This window comes from Canis lupus, chromosome 31 (assembly GCF_003254725.2).
Source record: "Canis lupus dingo isolate Sandy chromosome 31, ASM325472v2, whole genome shotgun sequence".
Lineage (NCBI taxonomy): Eukaryota > Metazoa > Chordata > Mammalia > Carnivora > Canidae > Canis > Canis lupus.
In genome coordinates this window covers 5,126,834-5,147,412 of record NC_064273.1, presented here as the reverse complement: position 1 = coordinate 5,147,412, position 20,579 = coordinate 5,126,834, and the positions used below count along the sequence as shown (strand labels likewise).

General features: G+C 36.0%; 1 long non-coding RNA gene across 3 annotated transcripts in view; it reads right to left on the bottom strand.

The window, feature by feature from the left end:
• Positions 1 to 201: 201 nt before the first annotated feature.
• Positions 202 to 20,579, bottom strand: part of LOC112661808 (uncharacterized) — a 31,353-nt gene continuing 10,975 nt past the window's right edge. Inside the window, exons 2-4 of one of the 3 annotated variants that reach the window (XR_007407569.1) lie at positions 15,427 to 15,504; positions 9,109 to 9,186; positions 202 to 1,889 (exon numbers count right to left, since the gene is read on the bottom strand). This is a non-coding gene — a long non-coding RNA (uncharacterized LOC112661808). Of the gene's footprint in view, positions 1,890 to 9,108; positions 9,248 to 15,426; positions 15,505 to 20,579 lie in introns of all 3 variants that reach the window. The other 2 variants (XR_003137991.2, XR_003137990.2) reach the window with 2 other exon arrangements.

Sequence of the window (20,579 nt, the reverse complement as noted above, 5' to 3'; positions counted from 1 at the left end):
ATGGTTGGCATTTTTTTCTGTAAAGGAATAGATAGTAAATATTTTAGGATTTGGAGATTCATGCAATCTCTGTCACAGCTATTCACCCTGGGCATTGTAGCAAAAATTCATCCATAGACAATACATAATAAACAAGCATGGCTAGGTTCCACTATATTTTTTCAAAGACTTTTATTTGACAAAGAGAGAGAGAGAGAGAACAGCAGAGGGAGTGGCAGGCAGAGGGAGAGGGAGAAGCAGACTTCCTACTGAGCAGGGAGTCCAAGGCAGTGCTCTATCCCAGGATCCTAGGATCATAACCTGAGCCAAAGGCAGATGCTTAACTGACTGAGCCAACCAGGTACCCCCTATGTTCCCTATGTTTTTATTTCAAAAATGGGTAATGGAGCAGAATTACTCCACAAGACATAATCTGCCAAACTCTGATTTAAATCATGAATATTCCCATATCTTTCTAATAGCCTTTGTTCATTGTAACATGATTGTTATTCTGAAAGAGAAATGCATTTGAGAGTATTTATGGGGAAGTCAGGAATAGGATTGGGGGTCTTAGGCCTCTAACAGTATTTTAGTCAGCCCTAGCACAGATGGCTTCCAGTAGTACTTGTTTGATATTCTTCCAAACCTTCTCTAACAATTCTGTACTATCCGTAATAAAGATCCCCTGTCTTATGCCCAAAGTAGAAGTATCATCCTTCCCTAGGTTACTCAGAAATGGATTGTTTCCTTAGTGTTTCCACCCTGCTGGAAGTGCCAGGAACCATCAGGCCCAGACAAACTTCCTTCCTTGTGTTTGGCTTCATGCAGGCTCTCAAAGATGGGCCCTACAAATGCTCTAAAGCCCACTTGCATTTATCTGATAATTTAACTCCCATAACTAATGTCTCTAGCATGTTCAATCCTATGCATCTAGTGGTAATGCCCAGCATAGGCTCCATTGTTTGACCTGTACTTACGTCAGACCATGAAGGTTGCAGAGTAAATGGGGCTGAAAATTGCACTGCCTGAGCTCTCCCATCTATTCCATATATATCTTATTGGACTTCCTTTCTTTTATAAAAGCAATCTAACTCTCTTTAGTAATTCCACAAAATGCATATAGTTATATACAACACTCTCTTTTGTCACAAGTGTGAAGGCTATCAGGAAAGCATAGTTCCAGGCTTCTGATGAAAGATTCTTCTCGAACTTTATACTCTCTCAATATCTCCAGCATTATCTATCTTCTAATAGGTGAATTCTACATTATGATTTATGCTGTTGACTAATTCTGTTATACTTTTCTGCTAAGCCTACATGGTATAGTAGAGCAATGGCTCTATTTCTGGCTCATTTTCATTCAAGCCTACTCATTAACCTTATGGGATGAAATTATATTCTCTCTCTACTTATGTGTTCTTATGACCTACATCATCTTGAAGACATACAGTCATTTACCATAAATTCCACTTCTAATTTGTTGCTAAAAATGAATAAACTTGATGAGTGCATGTTACAGAGCATGTACTTTTTTCCATTAAGTAGAATTTCAGTATATAGGGACTTTGGAAATTTGTTCTAGAACAGAAGGATAAGGGAATATCTGTTCTAGTGCTCCTATCTTTCCTTATGTTTTGCCTCCCTTTGAGTTGGAAGCTCCATTTTTCTATGATTCTTTATGTTTCTGTCAAGGAATTCTGGAAACTCAGTTATCCAGTCTCCCCTTTGAAGATGGGTCTTAGAAAGACAGCTTTCCAGTTTGTATAATCCCCTAAGGCATAGTACATAAATTTTCTTAAGTACTTCAGAACAGGAGGTTGCTAAGATAACATTAGTATTGATAAACATTTTGCCTAACAGAAAGATATCTTCTTATCAGATTTTATGCCATGCCCTTTAAGCAGTTCTTCCTAGAAAAGAAAATAAAGGTGAAATGAGAACTCAGTTTTCTAAAATGTGCTCTTATAATTACAAATTTACTTATTTTCTATTTTCTAACTTCTCTCTTCTCTGAGTATCAAAATCAGCAGGAATTTCCAGAGCTTAATAAAATATCTATTGATTGGAGATCCTTTTCTTATGTGTGTAAAAAGTTCAAATAGACTATGCTTTAACGAAATGTTAAACTCTTGACCTAATTGCTTTTGATATTTCTAAAATAAATGTTGAACTGCCTGAGATTCTTTGAGTTATCAGTCTGAATCAGACCTTGTAATATAGCCGCCACTGCTGACTATGTTTGCACCAAATGAACTGAGCTGTCGTATCTACAGTTGAATAAGATGTCAAGAAAATTCATCGAATTATTTTTATTAATTTCATAGCTATTTCTTTCCTTACCCTATGATCCATATCTCCAAAGTATATATTGCCCAGGAATACTTTAGTAAAGAGTATGTGTCCAAATGTTAAAATGTATTTGCCTCTCAGTTAAAATATCCTCAAAATAAGTAGAGGAAAACAAGACAAAAAAAAAAAAAGTTTTGTTTTATTGCAACAATATTAAGTGAAATTTAATGATAGAATACATTTGTAAAGATTTATCTCACCAGATATGTTTTTCCTCCTTTCGCTCTGTCTGAACAATATATAATGCTATTTAGGTATGAGGAAAGATATGTTTGTTTTTTTCTATTAGATATTTAAACTACTCTGTCTTTATATTGTTCATGAGAGAAAGAAATTTGTATGATGACAGGTAAAAATGCACTCACAATTAATTTGATCTATAAAATCCCAATGATGTTATGCATTAAAGTTTGTAATCTTATAGCACATATTCAACATTAAATCTAACATATGTTATTTGCTTTTAGCAATAACCACAACTTGGATACTATTATCTGGGATTTAATGGGTTGCCCTCCAAAATAAAAAATCTTACTAATATAGCATAAGCTATTTAAAATAAATAACTGAGCACCTACTATGTGCTTGAACATTCACTTATCAGTTACTTGAAAACATTCTTATACGGAGATTATACAAATGTGTTTTTATGAAAAGTGAGTGGGAATGCTAAATTTTCTGTGCAACAGACATAATAAATACTCTCCATTGGGGTCTTTTATATAATATACTGAATTGTAAAACGTGGATGTCAGAGTCTAAAATATAATTATTCTAAAAATATGAAGCTACTTTCTTTTTAATCCCTGGCATTTGGTTCCTGCTGATGTTCTATCTGGTATTCCAATCATTATATCTTAATGGTCTGCATCTGATTTGCTAAATTTAAGAAAAAAATCTATTTGTAAATGAAAATAGCAGGTGTTATTTAGATTATATATGAGTACAGCCTTTATTCAGATGTTTATGTTTCCACTTATTTTATATGTAATGAGAAAATCTCTTATCATATTAAAAACTTCCATCATTTCACTTTAATCTCTTATTTCTGGAACATCTTTTCTTACTCTGCTTTAACTGTTCTTCTTCTTTCTCCTTATCATTGACCCATTCATTCATTCATTCATTCATTTGTTGGTTTATTTTTATTTTTTAGGCTAACAATCCTACATAATCATGGAAAGTTTTTAATTAAAAACTATTATTTCTTTCCAATTTTTATTTAAATTCTACTTAGCTAGACACAGTACAATATTGGTTTTAGGAGTAGAATTTTGTCATTCATCACTTACATATAACATCTAGTGCTCAACACAAAAAGTGTTTTCAATATCCATAACCCATTTAGGCCACCCCCTGATGACTTCCCTCTATCAACCCTCAGTTAGATCTCTATGGTTAAAAGTCTCTCATGGCTTGCTCTCCTGCCTTTTTTTTTTTCCTCCACCTCTTCTTTATCTATTCATCAGTCAATGGATGTTAGGACTCTGTCCATAAGTTGGCTATTGTTAATCATGCTGCTGTAAACATCAGGATGCATGTGCCCCTTCAAATCAGTATTTTTGGATACTTTGTGTAAAGACCTAGTAGTGCAATTGCCATGTCATAGGGTAGCTCTATTCTCAACTTTTTGAATAACCTCCATACTGTTTTCCAGAGTGGCTGTACCACTTTGCATTCCCACCAACAGAGTAAGGGGGTCCCCTTTATCCAAATCCTTGCCAACATCTGTTGTTTCCTGTGCTATTGATTAGCTATTCTGACAGATGTGAGATGGTATCTCATGGTGGTTCTGATTTATATTACTTTGATGATGAGTATTTATATCTTCTGCCCGTATCTTAAGTAGATTATTTGGTTTTCTGAGGGTTGAGTTTGAGAAGTTCTTTATAGGGTTTGGATACTAACCTTTTATCAGATATGTCATGTGCAAATATCTTCTTGCATTCTGTAGGTTGCAACCTACAGAATGCCTTTTAGTTTTGCTGATTGTTTCCTGCACAGCAAAGGAAACAATTTCCTTTCCTTTTATCTTGCTGAAATCCCAAGAGAACATTTTTGGTTTTGTTTTCCTGGCCTCAGGAGACATGTCTACTAAAAAGTTCTTACAGCTGAGGTCAAAGAAGTTGCTGCCTGTGTTCTCCTCTAGAATTTTTATGGTTTCTTGTCTCACACTTAGGTCGTTCACCCTTTTGGTTTTTTGTTTGTTAGTTTTTTAGTATTTTATTTATTTATTCATGAGAGACACAGAGAGACAGAGAGACAGGCAGAGACACAGGCAGAGGGAGAAGCAGGTTCCATGCAGGGAGCCCAATGTGGGACTCAATCCCGGGTTTCCAGAATCAGGCCCTGGGCTGAAGGTGGCGCTAAACCTCTGAGCCCCACGGCTGCCCTCGTTCACTCTTTTGAATTCATTTTTGTGTATGGTAAGAAAGTGGTCCAGTTTCATTCTCTATTTTGCTGTCCAGTTTTCCCGACACCACTTGTTGAAGAGACTATCTTTTTTCCATTGGATATTGTTTCCTGCTTTGTTAAAGATTAGTTGGCCATATAGTTGTGGGTCAATTTATGGGTTTTCTATTCTGTTCCATTGATCTATGTATCTGCATTTATATCTGTAGCATACTGTCTCACAGACTTCAGTTTTGTAATATAGCTGGAGTCCAGAATTCTGATACCTCTAGCTCTGCTTCTCTTTTTCAAGATTATTCTGACTATTTGGGGTCTTCTGTGGTTCCATACAGATTTTAGGATTGTTTGTTTTCACTCTGTGAAAAATGCTGGTCGTATTTTGATGAGGATTGTGTTAAATGTATAGATTGCTTTGGGTAGTAGAGACATTTGAATATCTGTTCTTCCCATCCATGAGCATGGAATGTTTTTCCATTTCTTTGTGTCATCTTCAATTTCTTTCATCAGTGTTTTATAGTTTCCAGAGTACAGATCTTTTACCTCATTTGTTAGATTTATTCGCAGGTACCTTAAAGGGTTTTGGTGTAATTGCAAATGGGATTGATTCCTTGATTTCTCTTTCTGCTGCTTCATTATTGGTGTATAGAAATGTAACAGACTTCTGTATGTTGATTTTATATCCTGTGACTTTGCTGAATTTGTGTGTCAGTGTTAGCAATTTTTTCGTGGAATCTTTCAGGTTTTCCACTGGAGTATCATGCTGTCTGTGAAGAAAGAAAGTTTGACTTCTTGCTGATTGGGGTGCCTTTTATCTCTTTTTGTTGTCTAATTGCTGAAGCTAGGATTTCCAGTATAATGTCAAATAACAGTGGTGACAGCAGACATCCTTGTGTTGTTCCTGAGGAAGAGTTCCTGAGGAAAAGCTCTGTTTTTCCTTATTGAGGATGATATTTGCTGTAGGTCTTTCATATGTGGCCTTTATGATGTTGATTTATGTTCCCTCTCTCCCTGATTTGTTGAGGGTTTTTTTTTTTTTTCATAAATGAATGCTTTGTCAAATGCTTTTTCTGCATCTATTGAAAGAAGCATATGGTTCCTAGCCTTTCTTTTATTAATGTGGTGTATCATGTTGACTAATTTGTGAATATTCAATCACCCTTCAGCCCAGGAATAAATCCCACTTGATCATGGTGAATGATCCTTTTAATATACTGTTGGATTTGATTTGCTAGTATCTTGTTGAGAATTTTTACATCCATGTCCATCTGGGATATTGGCCTGTAATTCTCTTTTTTAGTGGGGTCTTTGTCTGGTTTTGGAATCAAGATAATTCTGGCCTCATAGAATGACTTTGGAAGTTTTCCTTCCATTTCTATTTTTTGGAACAGCTTCAGAAAAATAAGTATTAACTCTCCTTTGTTTGGTAGAATACCCCTGGGATGCCATCTGGTCCTGGAATTATTTTGTGGGAGATTTTTGATTACTGATTCAATTTCTTTGCTGGTTATCAGTCCCCTTAAGTTTTCTCTTTCTTCCTGTTTCAGCTTTGGTAGTTTATAAGTTTCTAGGAATTTATCCATTTTTTCCAGATTGCCTAAATCATTGTCATTTAATTTTTCATAATATTCTCTTATAATTTTTTTATTTCTAAAAAATTATTTTTACTTCTCTGGTAGTATTTTTGATGTTTCCTTTCTGATTCATGGTTTTATTTTGTTTTTTCTCTTTTGTTTTTGAGAAGTCTGGCTAAGGCTTTATCATTTTTATTAATTCTTTCAAAAAACCAGCTCATGGTTTTATTGATCTGTTCTACTGTTTTGTTTTGTGGGGTTTGTTTTTTTCTGTATCATTATTTCTGCTCTAATCTTTATTATTTTCCTTCTTCTACTGGCTTTAGGCTTTATTTACTATTCCTTGTTTAGCCCTTTTATTTGTAAGATTAGGTTGTGTATTTGAGACTTTTCTTGCTCCTGAGGAAGGCCTGTATGCCTATGCACTTTCCTCTTATGACTGCCTTTGCTGTATCCCAAAGATTTTGGTCTGTTTTGTTTTCATTTTCATATGCTTCCTTGTGTTTTTGTTTTTCTTCCTTTAATCCTGGTTTACCCATTCATTCCTTAGTACTTTAATAGGATGTTCTTTTATCTGTGTGTATTTGTCTAAAAAAAAAAAAAGCATATTCTGCTGCTTTAGGATGAAATGTTCTAAATATGTCTGCTTAACTGCATCTAGTCCAGTGTGTTACTCAAAATCATTGTTTCCTTGGTAACTTTCAGCTTGGATGATCTGTCCATTGCTGTAAGTGTGGTGTTAAGGTCCCCTACTATTATTGCATTGCTATCAGTGAGTTTCTTCATGTTCATTATTAATCAGTTTACATATTTGGCTCCTCCCAAGTTGGGAGCATAAATATTTACAATTGTTAGATCTCCTTTTTGGATAGACTCTTTTATTTTGATATGGTGCCCTTCTTCATCTCTTATTTCAGTCTTTGGCTTAAAATCTAGTATGGCTACTCCAGGTTTCTTTTGATGTCCATTAGTACGATAGATGGTTTTCCATCCCCTCACTTTCAATCTGGAAGTGCTTTAGGTTTAAAATGAGTCTCTTATAAGCAGTTTATATATGAGTCTTTTTCTTTTAATCTATTCTGACACTCTGTATCTTTTGACTGGAGTATTTAGTTCATTTGCTTTCTTAGTGATTGCTAGATATGAATTTAGTTCTATCGTATTACCTGTAAAGTTGATGGTTCTGGAGATTTTCTCAATTCCTTTCTAGTCTTTATTGCTTTTTGCCTTTCTTTCCCAATCAAAGAATCCACTTTAATATTTAGTGCTGGTTATTAAACCAGTTACAAACTTTAGTTTTTATTTGTCTGGGAAACTTTTTATCTCTCCTCCTATTCTGAATGACAGCCTTGCTGAATAACATATTCTTAGCTGCATATTTTTTCTCATTCTGCACATTGAATATATCATGCCATGCTTTTCTGGCCTGCCAGGTTTCTGTGGAGAGATCTGCTGCCAACCTGATTTGTCCATCCTTGTAGGTTAGGGATTACTTTTCTCTTACTACTTTCAAGATTATTTCCTTATCTGTGTTTTACAAATTTTACTATGACATGTCCTGGTGTTGGCTGGCTATGATTTTGATGGGAGTTATCTGTGCCTCCTGGATTTGGATGTCTGCTTCCTTCCCCAGATTAGGGAAGTTTTCAGCTATAATTTCCTCAAATATGCCATCTATCTGTTTCCCTCTCTTCTTCTGAAACTCCTATGATATGAATGTTGTTTTGCTTTATGGAACATTTGAGTTCCCTAAGTCTACCTTCATGATGTGATAGTTCCTTTCCCTCTTCAGCATTATTATTTTTCATAATTTTATGTTCTATATCATTTATTCATTCTGCTTCTTCTTCCACTCTTTCGTCATTACATCCAGTCAGTTTTGCATCTTGAGTATAGCCCTTTTATTTCAGCCTGATTAGTTTTTAGGTCTTCTATGTCTGTGCTACGGGTCTCTCTAGTCTCTTCTATGCTTTTCTCAAGCCCTGCTAAGTATCCTTAGGATTGTTGTTTTGAATTCTTGTTTGGGTATATTACTTATAACTATCTTGCTTAACTCCCTGGCTTTGATTTCTTCTTGTTCTTCTGTCAGATTCCTGCCTTCATCCTGTGTTCAAGCTGTCTGCAGGTCCAGGTGTGCAGTGCTTCTGTGTTTCATTATAGGCACATGGCTGGGTTTCAAAACTCCAAGTTTTAGGGACATAACACGGTGCAAACCCATGCAGATCTCTTGAAGGAGGGTCTCACCATGCCGTAGCTGGTACTGCTTTGTCCCAGAAAAATAATTGCATGTCCACACTGGGACTTGGATTTTATGGTAAAGCACAGCAAAAGACGACATCCAAGTTAGCTGCCCTTAGCAGGTGTCTCTCCTCATAAGCTAACGAATGGGGTAGCTTAACATTGCCTGCTAGCTCTTTTGTCCCTTGAGAGGCAGTGTCACCTCTCCCAAATGCACTCTAAGAAGGGGAACTGTTTCTCCCAGTAGGACCCAGGGATCCTCAGAGCATGCTGTCCACTCCCAGGCCTCCACCCTCCTTCTCCATAGGAGCACCACTACACTTACCAGCCTTGACCCTGGCAATGGCAAGGAGATCTAGAACTTCAGACTTTGAGTCATCTGTTGCTTATAATAATCAGCCCTTATTTTCCCAGTCAATTGTTTGGGGAGATGTTTTTCTTGTGCAATCCCCTGCACGTTCCTTTATTTGTCTCTCTTTCTCTCCTCTCTTCATGACCAGAGCTCCCTTCTGTCCACAATACCCATGATTCTTTTGCCCCCAAATCATACACCTCCTACCTTCCTTGATGTGGCCTCTTTTCTCTCAATCCTCAGATTGATTTCCTGGGTGTTCAGAATGATTCGGTATTTATCTAGCTGTGTTTGAGGAATGAGACAAACATAAGGTCCTCCTACCACTCCACCATCTTAATTCTCCCTTATTTTAAAAAAAAAAAGTTTATTGAATCATAATATTAAAAAACTTGGATAAATTTGTTTGTAAACATGTACACATACAAATGTATACATCTTGATGAGTTTTTCTTTTTCTCCTTTAAACAGTTGTATAAATGGCTGTTCATCTATAAATAGTTTTCTGAATCATTCTTCATGGAGATAATTAGCTGTTCCATTCTTTGTATTTTAATAGAATTAAATATATTCATTTTAGCATTTTCCCTTATTCTTATCATTTTTACCTCATTCAGTACATTCCATGAGATAAGGGCACTACTGCCTGGATCTGCAAGGTACTATACATTTTTTTTTCCTGCTAAATAAATGATATGAATTATTTATATGAATCTTCTTAAAACATATTTACTGGATTACAAAGTATTTGAATAAACCAAGCACACTGAGACTCTGTTCCTTAATATTACTGGAGGGGCTAGCATCTTATCTATTAAATAATAATAAAAATTTAAATATTTTTTCATCACAAATTTGTAGAAAATTTGGAAACAATTTAGAATATGGGAAAAAAATTTAGTCTCTTCAGTAGTGATTACCAGCAGGAAGCAGATATGTTTGCATACTAAACACAGTTAAGACAATATGGCTAAACCATTTTATAGTCTTATTTTTTAGCAAAAATTACAATTTTGCATAATAAAATCAATAATATAATTTGAAGTGGCTATGTCATAGTTCATATGGTATGATTTTTATAACCCATGATTCAAATAGACATGGGTTTGGAAAAGGAGGTGATAGCAGATATTGAAGACTTTGGATTTAAAATAGCCTCAGTTCTACACTCTACTGATTTTCAAATTACACACATATGTGTGTGTATATATATATATATATATAGAGAGAGAGAGAGAGAGAGAGAGAGGAGAGAAAGAGAGACAGAGAGAGAGACTGAGAGACAGAGAGAAAGAGACAGAGAGACAGAGACAGAGAGAAATATATCCTTGTTTGTCTTGAATTGTCTATAGAATTATCTTAACCTTAAAATATACTAATATAGTCTGGGGCTGACAACTTTTAACCAAATACAAACAGAATTTGGGTGCCATGTTTGTTTCTTTGTTCATAGTCATGTTTGTTCTTAATGATTTTTTAATGGCAAAATGTTACTAAGGAAACAGCCAAGATTGGCTTGAAAAACTTAATACCCAAATAATAAATTATATCATTGCATCCTTTAAGATAAAAGAAATAGGTTATATTTTAGTTCAAGGAAAGTGACCTATGCATCTCTCTTTTTAATATTTAGACTTTAGGAACTGGTCTATTACCCATGTAGTTCATTCACTGCCAACAGAGCCCCCTCCTTAACTGTCCTAACATTTTTCTAAAATTAAACAAATACAAAACATTCTGAGGATTTCATTGTCAGTATTTTGGAAAGATAAACAAAACCAAAAAAGATTCCCCTCCTAGTCACTCCATGAACTATTTTCTATTTTCTTTTAACTGTATGTGGGGGATGAGAAAGAAGAAACAAGTTAACACAAGAATTAAAATGCACTTTATTAGAAGAGTATTTCCAGGCCTGCTGGCATAGATCAGGGTCTGTATTATTTTGGACTTTTCATGAAGCAGACACCAAGACAAAATTAGATGTGCAAGATAAATATTAGATATCACAGAGAGAGAGAGAGAGCCAAGGGAGCCTATGAAAGCCTTTAGACTGTGACTTAGGCCTGACCTTGTATGAAAAAGAGGAAGGAAGGAAGGAAGGAAGGAAGGAAGGAAGGAAGGAAGGAAGGAAGGAAGGAAGGAAGGAAGGAAGGATTGTCAATACCTTAGAATGCACTGCAGGTATAAAAGAATTTGGAAGAACCATTAAAGAGTTCTGGAGTCAACACTGATCATCAGAGAAATCTTTTATTTCTTAGGAATGGCCCTGCCTTAGCATCTCTTATGTGCTTAATCATTGGCTGAGAGCAGCCCAATGGGATACATATCTTCACTGTGAACATGGTGATAATATCATAGTGCATTAGCTAGAGTTATCACTTAATTGCACATACTGCAGTTAGAAATCTGCATTATTATGGCCTCCACAAGGACTTTTGAGGAAAGAACAGTATAGGTGTTGCAAATTAGGAATGTAAAGAAGACTAGGAATGCTTGTAGAGAGATTACTAATGGACTTGGGTAAGAGAAAGTAGTGAAAGGGAGGCAGCAATAGAGAAGAATAATGTCTAAAATGTGTTATTTCCATATTTCCTTTCGATATGCTTTCTTCAATATAATAAAGTGTTCTCTATATATTTTATGTCTGTAGTAACAGGAATAAGGATCATTTCCAGACTCCAGATTGCAGAAACATAGGGACAAAAATGGAAATCCCCTCATAGTAACTATTGGGAAGCTCTCATGGCCTCCCAGTTGAGATGTCTCTCTTTCAGAGAGGGATCATAAAGACTCACAGTACTAGGTTGCATATAATAGGTAAACTATTTTTATTTTTCATAGTAAATTTTAATAATGAACTACAGAACTCTCCCTTTCTTCCCTCTCTTCATTTCCTGATGACTATCATTAAGCAAAAAATTCTCCTAATATTTGCTAGATCAGTATATGTGAGTATTTAAAAAAAATTGTGGGGATGGGGCAGCCCCGGTGGCACAGCGGTTTAGCACCGCCTGAAGCCTAGGGTGTGATTCTGGAGACCCGGGATCCAGTCCCATGTCAGGCTTCCTGCATGGAGCCTGATTTTCCCTCTGCCTGTGTCTCTGCCTTTCTCTCTCTCTCTCTCTCTCTCTCTCTCTCTCTCATAAATAAATAAAATCTTTAAATAATAAAACATTTAAAAATCTTGGCATAAAATTTTAATATCTAAAGAACTTCCAGTAACATTAATAATTTGACCCCTCATACATATAAAACTTAACAAACTGGAAAGCAGTCAGAAGAAGAATAGAATTAGAGTTTATACTTTAAAATATTGCAACTAGAAGATGTGAGAATTGCAAATCTGTGAATTTCTGGCCTGAATGCTCCTCCCAAACCCCAAGGCTGTTGCAAAATAAGTAGAGGAAACTTCATCTTTATCAACTGGAGATGATGGCAAATAGGGTTTAGTATTAAAAGAGTAACTGAAACGTTAAAGGACAAAGTGTGGTATTTAGAAAATGACAGAAAGTGTAAGATACAAACCTGGTGCATAAAATTGCCCATATTCCTGGCTGTCATCTACACTACAGATTCATGAATAAGAGAGAAGAATGCACGGCAAAAATTTAGACAAAAGAAAATGAGGACTTTACTTTTTAAAGATAGAGCTGTACTGAGTGAGATCTGAGATTTTATTGCTTTGTTTAATTTTTTAATTCTGTGCAATTCCCAACTATGCCACCACCAAGGCAAAAGACAGTAGAAGCTTTACAAGCTTGAGATGGCAGCAGGCAGATCCCGAGACTGATAGAATATCTGAGAATCAGCAGTAAATCTCTTAAGAGCAAGAACACCACAGAAATCATAAAACAGGATCTAATGCCACAGCAATCGTGATCTGTAATGCCCATTTTTCAACAAATAGCTACATCAAAGAAGAGGGAAAGTGTCACTCATAACAGGGAAGAAAGATGACCAACAGAAACTGAGTAGAACCAGATTGAATTCATCAGATAAAAATTTTAGAGCAACTATTACATAAATATGTTTGAAGAATTGTGGGAACATATGTATAAAGTTAATGGAAACTGATTTTAATGTGGGAATAGTTGGAGAATCTCAACATACAAATGAGAACTACTCAGTAAATCAAGTGCTGAAAAGTACAGTAACTTTAAATGAAAAAGTAACAACATTGGCTTAATATCAGATTTCAGTTAATAGAATAAATAAGCAAACCTAAAAACAGGTCAAAATATTACACAATCTAAAGAATATAGAAAAAAATTAAAGATAAAATGGACAGAGCTTCAAAGACACTTATAAAGAAATGTCAAAGACACTTGTGAAGAAATGTCAAGTAAGTAATACATGCAATTGAAGTCCTAGAAAGAGAAGAGCAAAATAAAGGGGTAGAGAAAAGTAATATAAAGAACCAAAGATTTCACAAATTTTTCAGAGCACATGAATTTACAAGAAGCTCAACAATAACAAGCAAGATGAAAACACAAAATGATAATAAATGTGCTAAAACTAAAAAATGATAAAAATGTACAAAAATGATAATAAATGTACTAAAAGTCTAAGAAATTTTTAAACAATTACAGAAAAACAAACAGTATATTTCTCTATGTATGTTGGGAAACATTATAATTAATGATTCAATTTTTATCAGAAATTATTCATATCAGAAGGTGTAAAAATGACATGTTCAATGTGCTAAAAATAACAATATTTTTATATATTTTATATAGGGACATCAGGGTGTCTCAGTCAGTTAAACATCCAAATTTTGGCTTAAGTCATGATTTCAGAGTCCTGAGATTGAACCCTGTGTTGGGCTCTGCACTGAACATGGAGCCTGCCTATGGTTCTCTCTCTTCCTCTCCTTCTGCCCCTCTCACCACTGTCTCTCTTTCTAGGAAAAAACAAAAAAACAAAAATATGTATATATATATGTGTGTGTGTGTGTCTGTGTATATTTATACATATGTATAACATACATAATAATATTGTTATTTTCAGCACACTATTGTTATTACTGCCAACCAAAATTTCTATATCTAGTGAATTAATCCATTAAAATAAAAGCAAAATGATGCAGTTTTTACATAAAGAAAAATTTAGAGAATTTATTGCCAGCACACCTGCATGCACTATAAGAAATTCCAGTTTTCTCCCGCTGAAGGGATATGACATGGTATTGATTGTGTAACACATAAATGTGTGAAGAGCTCTGGTTGTAGATTTATTGGTAAATATACACAATTGGAAATAGAAATTAAAGACAATTTGATTTGTTGTAATATCAAAAATAGAACAAACTTTGCAATAATTGAGAAAAATAAATGTATATTTCCTCCATATTTAAAACCAGGAAACATTATTAAGAAAAAATAAAGAACTTAGTAAATGGAAAACTATATCACCTTCATAAAATGGAATACTAAATAGTATTAAAATGTCAGCTCTCTCTAGTTAGATCTATAGATTCAATACAATCTAATTAAAATTCTAGCATTTATATGCAAGTGCAATCAAACTAGAATAATAAACAATTTTGCAAAAAAGTGATAGTTGTAGAAAAGCATAAAATTTGGTTTTAAATTTTACTCTAAATTTTAAGTAATACAGTGCTTCATCAGCAATAGTATATCTATATAGTCCAGTGGAATAAAATTGAGAGTATTGGAATGTATATATTGGAGATTATTGGAATAAATATATATATATATATAATTCATTCATCCAATTCATTCATCCAATTCATTATTGGAATGAATATATATATATATATATTCATTGAATATATAGGTATATATATATATATATATTCTACTGATTTTCAACAAATGGTACTGGAACAACTGTATAGTTGCCAAATCTTTTAAGAGTAACTGTAACTTTTTACATTTCTATCAGAAATGTATGAATAATCCACTTTTTCCATAGCCTCATCAATATTTGGTGTTGTCACTCTTTTACATTTGAGCCATTCTGGTAACCATGCAGTTATAATTCACTGTGGTTTACATTTTCATTTCCCCAGTGGTGTATGTTGTTGAACGTGTTTTCATGTGCTTGTTTTTCTATCTGTATGTCTTCTGGAAGAGCGCCACTGTATTTTTACTCATTTTCTAACTGCATTATTTGTTTTATTTTTACCATTGACTGATAGTTCTTGCTCTACTCAAGATACTTGTACGTTGTCAAATTTGTAGTTTCCAAATATTCTCTTTTATCATATAGCTTATATTTTCATCCTAATATGTCCTACATAGAGCAGAATTTTGTTGAAATTTTGAAAGCCCAAATTATCAAATTTTCCATTTGTAAATCATGTTTTTTTTTTTTGTTCATTTGTAATAATTCTTTGCATAGCCCTAATTATGGAAAGTTTTCTCCTGTATATTTTCTCAAAGTTTTGGTTTCATATTTTGTTTAACTACATGACTGTCTCCATTTGTTCAGGCTGCTATAACAGAAATACCAAAGACTAGGTGGCTTAAAAGCAACAGAAATTATTTCTTTCAGTTATGGTACCTGGAATTCCAATATCAGGAATCAGCAGTTCTATTGAAGACTCTTTCTGGTTGCAAGCTGCTCACTTCTCATTGTATCCTAGTTAGGCAGACAGCAGAGAATAGCAAGCATTCTTATATTTTTTGTAATAAGGGCACTAATCCATTCATGAGAGATCTGCCTTCGTGAGCTCATCTGATTCTAATTACTTCCTCATGGTACCACTTCTTAATACCATTGCATTGTGGGTTAATATTTCAAAATGTTTTTTTTTTTTTTTTTTTGGAGGTACAGAAACATTTGGCCTATAATAATGATTTTTTTAATATTTTATTTATTTATTCATGACAGACACACAGAGAGAAGTAGAGACATAGACAGAGGGAGAAGCAGCTCCTTATGGGGAGCGGGACCCTGGGATCATGATCTGAGCCAAAGGCTGATGCTTAACCACTGAGCCACCCAGGCATTCCAACAATTATTTATTTTTATGTAAAATAGGAGATTTAAGTTCATGTATACTATTTTAAAAATGTTCAATTGCTCCAGTACCATTTCTTTACTCCCTTGAATTGGCTTGGCACTTTTGTCCTAAGTAGAAAGTAATATCAGCAAAATGATGAAAGAGGAAGACCTAGATCTCATTCCCCAACAGAGACAATGACTTAAAAATATATGGCCCAAAAGGCCATTATAAGAACTCCAAAAACCATTTAAGAAGCCACAGTGACTCTAGCAAGTTCAAAGTCAAAAACAGCCACAATGAAATAGGTAAAAAAAAAAAAAAAAAAAAAAAAAAAGTTGTTTTATTTCAACCATGTCAGCCCTTCCCTAACACTGGCACAGTTCAGAGCAATCAGAAAGTACCCAGCTTGTGACTTCTCCTTTGGAAGACAAAGAGAAAGGTGAAATATACATGCATGTATGCAATATTCAAGCTTTTCAGGAAACTTCCAGAAGGACTGATTTATGTCTTGCCCAACTCAGAGCACTGAGAATAAATCAGCATACTTTGGATGCCTTGCCTTCTGAGAACAAAAGAGAACTCACTGGCTTATTGCAGCCCAAAGGACTTACAGTACTATACATTAGAAAGAGCAAAAGAGCACAAGCTCCAGAAAAGAAACTGGAACACATAAACCTAGAGAAGATGCATCTTAATAAAAGGCTTGAGAAGCTGCCAGAGTCTCTTCCCAAGATCATTGGTGAAGGTCTTTTCTCTAAAGTTAGTCTATAAAGAGTGGGAGATGGCTGGGTTTTTTTTCAAATGCAAAAATTACCATACATATAGCAAGAGAGAAACAGGAAAGCATGGCCTAGTCAAAAGACAAAAATAAATCTCCATAAAACAAACCCTAAGGAAAGGTACATCTATGAATTAGTTGACAAAAAATCCAAAATAACCACCTTAAAAGGCTCAATGCACCAGAGAATTCAGACGCACAAGTAAGTGAAATCAGGAAAAGTAGGCATAGGCAAAATGAGATTAATAAGGAGCTAGAAACTATATAAAAATAAGCAAAGAAAAATTTTGGAACTGAAAAATGCAATGACTATAATGAAAAATTCACTAGAGTTTCAACAGCAGACTTGATCAAGCAGAAGAAAAAATATGGTGCACTCAAAAGAGTGTATTTGAAATTATAGAATCGGAGAAATAAACAGGAAAAGAATCAAGAAAATTGGAAAAGCTCAAAGAATTTATGGGACCCCAACATGCAGATAAATTTATGCATTATGGAAATGAATGGATAAGGGAGAGAGAATTTGAAGTGATATCAGCCAAAAACTTACCAAATATAAGAATGGAAATAAACATTCAAATTCAAGAATTAAAAAGTTTCTAACTAGCATAAACCCAAGAGACACATGATCAAGCTGTCAAAAATCAATCACATAAAACTTTTGGAAGCTGAAAGGAAAAAAAAAAATTGTCATGTAAATGGGAACTCTCATGAAATTATCCACAGGTACCTCAGCAGAAACATTACAAAGAAGGAAGTGAGGTGATACATTAAAAGCAACTATAAAAAATGTACCAAAAAAGAATATTATATCTGGCAAAACTATCCTTCAAAAAGGAAGAAGAAATAAAGACCTTCCCAGATCAACAGAAGCTGCCTACTAGACCTGCCTTTAAGGATTGCTAAAGGGAGTACCCCACATTAAAACCAAAGGACAGGGGGAGGCAGGGCAAGATGGCAGAAGAGGAGGGTCCCCAAGTCGCCTGTCCCCACCAAAGTACCTAGATAACCTTCAAATCATCCTGAAAACCTACGAATTCGGCCTGAGATTTAAAGAGAGGACAGCTGGAATGCTACAGTGAGAAGAGTTCATGCTTCTAAGGTAGGAAGACGGGGGAAAAGAAATAAAGAAACAAAAGGCCTCCAAGGGGGAGGGGCCCCACGAGGAGCTGGGCTGAGGCTGCAGTTGAAAGCCCCCAGGACAGGAGAGCCCCGTCCCGGAGAAACAGGAGCTGCACCAACCTTTCTGGTCAGAAAGACACTCCACAGGGAGCTCGGGCAGGATCCCAGGAGGGGTGGGGATGCCCTCAGGCTCCCAGGGACACTAACAGAGGAACTGCACCCCGGGGGGAAGCGCCCCACACCCCGTGGGCGAGCTCCCCAAAGGGCTGCAGCTTGGAGCGGCTCGGGTAGAGGCTCGGCGCAGAGGGAGCTGCCCGGCAGGGAGCCAGATTCCAGCAGCGCAGGCCCGGGAGCACAGGGCGCTTCCCCCGGGCCAGGCAGAGGCCGGGAGGGCCCAGGACAGCAGGGACGCTCCTGCCGCTGGGCAGCCCCGAGCTGAGCAGATCAGCGGCCCCGCCCGCAGAGCATCCAGGCCCCTGCAGACTGAGAGCTCTGGTAGTTACTGCAGGAGCTGACTCCAGGGCTGGAGAGCTGGCCACCCCCACTGTTGTTGTTCCTCCTGGGGCCTCACGGGTAAACAACCCCCACTGAGCCTCACAGTGGCCTCACAGGATAAACAGGTTAAACAACTTTCTCTGAGTCCTGCACCAGGCAGGCGGATGAACAGCTCCCCCAGGTGCTCACACCTAAGAATCAGCACAGCAGGCCCCTCCCTCAGAAGACAAGCTAGACCTACACGGGAAAAACAAATTATTGACCAAGGAGCCCTGGAAAGTTCCAGGAGAAGTCGAGGGATTTACAGTATACAGAATCAGAGGATACTCCCCTTGTTTTTTGTTTGGTTTGCTTACCTCCCCCTTTTTTTCTTTTCTTCTCTTCTTTTTTCTTCTTTTTTTCTTTTTCTTTTCTTCTTTCTCTCCTCTCTTTATCTCCTTTTCCCAATACAACTTGTTTTTGGCCACTCTGCACTGAGCAAAATGACTAGAAGGAAAAACTCACCTCAAAAGAAAGAATCATAAATAGTCCTCTCTCCCACAAAGTTAAAAACTTTGGATTACAATTCAATGTCAGAAAGCCAATTCAGAAGCACTATTATAAAGCTACTGGTGGCTCTAGAAAAAAAGCATAAAGCACTCAAGAGACTTCATAACTGCAGAATTTAGATCTAATCAGGCAGAAATTAAAAATCAATTAAATGAGATGAAATCCAAACTAGAGGTCCTAACGACGAGGGTTAAGGAGGTGGAAGAACGAGTGAGTGACATAGAAGACAAGTTGATAGCAAAGAGGGAAACTGAGGAAAAAAGAGAAAAAAAAATTAAAAAATCATGAGGATAGATAGAGGGAATTAAATGACAACCTCAAAAAGAAAAATCTACATTTAATTGGGGTTCCAGAGCGCCGAAAGGGACAGAGGTCCAGAATATGTATTTGAACAAATCATAGCTGAAAACTTTCCTAATCTGGGAAGGGAAACAGGCATTTAGATCCAGGAAATAGAGAGATCCCCCCCTAAAATCAATAAAAACCGTTCAACACCTCGACATTTAATAGTGAAGCTTGCAAACTCCAAAGACAAAAAGAAGATTCTTAAAGCAGCAAGAGACAAGAAATCCCTGACTTTTATGGGGAGGAATATTGGGTAACAGCAGACCTCTCCACAGAGACCTGGCAGGCCAGAAAGGGCTGGCAGGATATATTCAGGGTCCTAAATGAGAAGAACATGCAACCAAGACTACTTTATCCAGCAAGGCTCTCATTCAGAATAGAAGGAGAGATAAAGAGCTTCCAAGACAGGCAGGAACTGAAAGAATATGTGACCTCCAAACTAGCTCTGCAAGAAATTTTAAGGGGGACTCTGTAAAAGAAAGAGGAAGTCCAAGAAAAGAATCCACAAAAACAGGGACTGAATAGATACCATGATGACACTAAACTCATATCTTTCAATAAAAACTCTGAACGAGAATAGGATTAATGACCCCCATCAAAAGGCGCAGGGTTTCAGACTGGATAAAAAAAAAGCAGGACCCATCTATTTGCTGTTTACAAGAGACTCATTTTAGACATAAGGACACCTACGCCTGAAAATGAAAGGTTGGAGAACCATTTGCCATTCGAATGGTCCTCAAAAGAAAGCAGGGGTAGCCATCCTTATATCAGATAAACTAAAGTTTATCCCGAAGACTGTAGTGAGAGATGAAGAAGGACACTCTATCATACTTAAAGGATCTATCCAACAAGAGGACTTAACAATCCTCAATATATATGCCCCCAATGTGGGAGCTGCCAAATATGTCAATCAATTAATAACTAAAGTTAAGACATACTTAGATAATAATACACTTATACTTGGTGACTTCAATCTAGCTCTTTCTACACTCGATAGGTCTTCTAAGTGCACATTTCCAAAGAAACAAGACCTTTAAATGATACCCTGGACAAGATGGATTTCACAGATATCTACAGAACTTTACATCCAAACACAACTGAATACACATTCTTCTCAAGTGCACATGGAATTTTCTCCAGAATAGACCACATACTGGGTCACAAATCAGGTGTGAACTGATACCAAAAGATTGGGACCGTCCACTGAATATTTTCAGACCATAATGCTTTGAAATTAGAACTAAATCACAAGAAGATTGGAAGGATTTCAAACACATGGAGGTTAAGGACCATCCTGCTAAAAGATGAAAGGGTCAACCAGGAAATTAGAGAAGAATTTAAAAGATTCATGGAAACTAATGAGACTGATGATACAACAATTCAAAATCTTTGGGATACAGCAAAAGCAGTCCTGAGGGG